A 3700-nucleotide genomic window follows, 5' to 3' on the forward strand; every position below is an offset into this window, starting at 1 on the left:
ATTGATGAATAATGGCTGGGGGGGGGGGGCGACCAGGAGAAATGTTCAGCACAGCGCTAGTTTAGATGCACAAACCACTTGGGAATATTTCAGTTCCAACATGTGGATGGCAACTTCTTAAAGGTTTGCCAGATTTTGACATTTTGCAAGATTTTATTTTTCAGTTATCGCCTAAGGCCTAAGTAAGGAAGACAACAGGCACTATGTGCCTGCCAAGTTTTGCTTTCCTTACAGTTGTATAAAATAAAAGTGGTTTGCAAATGTTCAGGCAGATGTCAGCACTAACATTTTTGGGGGGATATAGTTAGCTAAAGTAGGATGTGATGTGCATGGACACCTGGGCATTATGGCAGAACTGCCAGGGCCAAGGTGCTTCTTTCTTAATTAATGAAGTGCCTGCTTGAGCAGTTTAGATTTCAAGGATCCTCCTTGAGCAGACAGATTAAGATGAACATCCAACTGTTCAGACTTTTTGTCTACTCACTTGCCTTTCATGAACAACTGGCAGGTGGCTCCTTGACATGACATACTTCGTGCACCTTGCAAACTAGATAGCATCCTTTAAGTAGGTCTGCTGCTACTTTAAAATTCACTTTGCTTTGCCTTCCTTGCAGAGATACGGCCAAGCAATTTGTCCATATCTCGGCCATTTTGGCCACTGGATGTGCTGCTTTTATTTGCTATTTATTCCGAAGGAAAAATTGAAATATTAATAATTGATTTTTTAGATGTGAATACCGCAGATACAGGGAATGGTATTGTAAAAATAATAATCTGCCTATATATAAGTCTTGAAATGCAAACACCACAATGCCTGTGATTTACTCACTCTATGAGCTCCAGGAGATGCTGCAGAGTTATTGATGAAAGTGGGGCTGGCATTAAGCACAGAGTGGAGAGGCCAGATTGCTTTGCTTAAGAAATGATAACACTGTTTTTATCTTGTACTCCAAAAAGCAGCAAACTTGAATCTGTTGCTTGTGGTCTCCCTCCCTTCAACCATTAGTCATGATGCTGTAATGACGCAACGAGTCTGTTCAAATGTAAAGTGAATATATTTTAAAGTCTGTTTCTAAGATGTTTTAGAGTGTTTTTAATGTTTTTGTTTGCCACCTTGAGCTCCTATTGGGAGGAAGGGCGGGATATAAATTTAATACAATTTAACAATAATAAAATTATCTAGGGTTTGGGCCCATGGACATTTTTCAAAAGAGCCTAAGAGGAGCCCTGCTACATCAGGCCAAAGCTCATCTACTCCAGCATCCAGTTCTCACAGTGGTCAATCAACTGCCTATGGGAAGCCTACAAGTAGGATCTGAGTTCCAGCAGCACTCTCCCTCCTTGTGATTCCCAGTAACTGGTGTCTAGAGGCATACTATCTCTGACAGTGGAGGCAGAACATAGCCATTTATAGCTCTATCCTCTAGAAATTGTGGTATGTTCCAAATAGGACCTAGGCACCTTTCATCTGCACAATCTTGCTGTAGGGGCTCACTTTTCCTTGTAAAACAAAAAGGGAAATTAAGGGTACATAAACTGGATTCTCCTTTGATATGAGTATTAGAAGAACTCACATTTACTGTTTATATCAAGGATGGGGGAACACCTTCAGGTGTTACTGGACTCCAGCACAGCCAATGGTCAGGGACAATGGGCATTGTAGTCCTACAACAGGGCTACAACAGGGCTTCATTTTCTCCATCTTTAGCCTACATAAATAAGGTGACACCCAGCAGAGTGAGTTCTACTGTGTCTGTGTATTGTGCCACAATGCTCTGTGGCATAATAGACAGCCATTCAACGATCCTCCTAATCTTGTCATACATTCTTCCATTTCTCATTTACAACCTAAGTGTTCTTGTTGTTTAGGATGACATTTTAAGAGGGTAGATGCACAAAAGAAGTGAGTGGCAAGGCACACTTTGAAGCTGAGTTGAGAACCAAGGAGCCACCTGACTTTGCCTTTCAGCCCCAACTTTCTGCCAAGGCAATTTGACACTGTCTCAAGTCCTTGTCCAATAGGGAGAATGGGAAGGAGAATGAAGAAGTGACTAGGCACTTCAAAGACACTATTTGTTGTTGTGATGATTTCTCAGAGGAAAAAATGTCACAAGAGAGAACTTGGAGAGGCTGTGCAAGCCTGACCATTCATTTCTCACCAAGCGAGCCACTCCACAAGTTTTATTCAGCAACACTTATTCTGACTTAACTGTTTTCCCATTTGAAAAGCTCCAGTCTTCATCCGTTCTATTTATTGTTTGCTTTGATCACAAGAGATCCCTCCCCGAAATTTCCTTTTCACTTGGGTATATTTACCCTGTTTGTTACAGGGCAGCTGTGATTTGGTCCCCAAAGACTGTCTCAATGCTGCAAGCCCTCATATTGCTATGCAGGATTACAAGAATCCAAAAGCAGAAGAATCCCAGCTACAGAGTGCAGCCTTTGCCTTTTGAAGAGAGTGGCTAGTAGCCCTGTGATGTAGGTAAGATTGCTTGAGGAATTCCATCTTCATGGAGACTTATTTGTCCATCTCTAGGTAGCACTCATGATTTAAGAACATAAGAACATAAGAAGAGCCTGCTGGATCAGGCCAGTGGCCCATCTAGTCCAGCATCCTGTTCTCACAGTGGCCAACCAGGTGCCTGGGGGAAGCCCGCAAGCAGGACCCGAGTGCAAGAACACTCTCCCCTCCTGAGGCTTCCGGCAACTGGTTTTCAGAAGCATGCTGCCTCTGACTAGGGTGGCAGAGCACAGCCATCATGGCTAGTAGCCATTGATAGCCCTGTCTTCCATGAATTTGTCTAATCTTCTTTTAAAGCCATCCAAGCTGGTGGCCATTACCGCATCTTGTGGGAGCAAATTCCATAGTTTAACTATGCGCTGAGTAAAGAAGTACTTCCTTTTGTCTGTTCTGAATCTTCCAACATTCAGCTTCTTTGAATGTCCACGAGTTCTAGTATTATGAGAGAGGGAGAAGAACTTTTCTCAATGCCATGCATAATTTTATACACTTCTATCATGTCACCTCTGACCCGCCTTTTCTCTAAACTAAAAAGCCCCAAATGCTGCAACCTTTCCTCGTAAGGGAGTCGCTCCATCCCCTTGATCATTCTGGTTGCCCTCTTCTGAACCTTTTCCAACTCTATAATATCCTTTTTGAGATGAGGCGACCAGAACTGTACACAGTATTTCAAATGCAGCCGCACCATAGATTTATACAACGGCATTATATCGGCTGTTTTATTTTCAATACCTTTCCTAATTATCGCTAGCATGGAATTTGCCTTTTTCACAGCTGCCGCACACTGGGTCGACATTTTCATCGTGCTGTCCACTACAACCCCGAGGTCTCTCTTCTGGTCGGTCACTGCCAGTTCAGACCCCATGAGCGTATATGTGAAATTAAGATTTTTTGCTCCAATATGCATAATTTTACACTTGTTTATATTGAATTGCATTTGCCATTTTTCCGCCCATTCACTCAGTTTGGAGAGGTCTTTTTGGAGCTCTTCGCAATCCCTTGTTGTTTTAACAACCCTGAACAATTTAGTGTCGTCAGCAAACTTGGCCACTTCACTGCTCACTCCTAATTCTAGGTCATTAATGAACAAGTTGAAAAGTACAGGTCCCAATACCGATCCTTGAGGGACTCCACTTTCTACAGCCCTCCATTGGGAGAACTGTCCGTTTATTCCTACTC

The sequence above is a fragment of the Rhineura floridana genome, chromosome 16 (genome assembly GCF_030035675.1).
Source record: "Rhineura floridana isolate rRhiFlo1 chromosome 16, rRhiFlo1.hap2, whole genome shotgun sequence".
Lineage (NCBI taxonomy): Eukaryota > Metazoa > Chordata > Lepidosauria > Squamata > Rhineuridae > Rhineura > Rhineura floridana.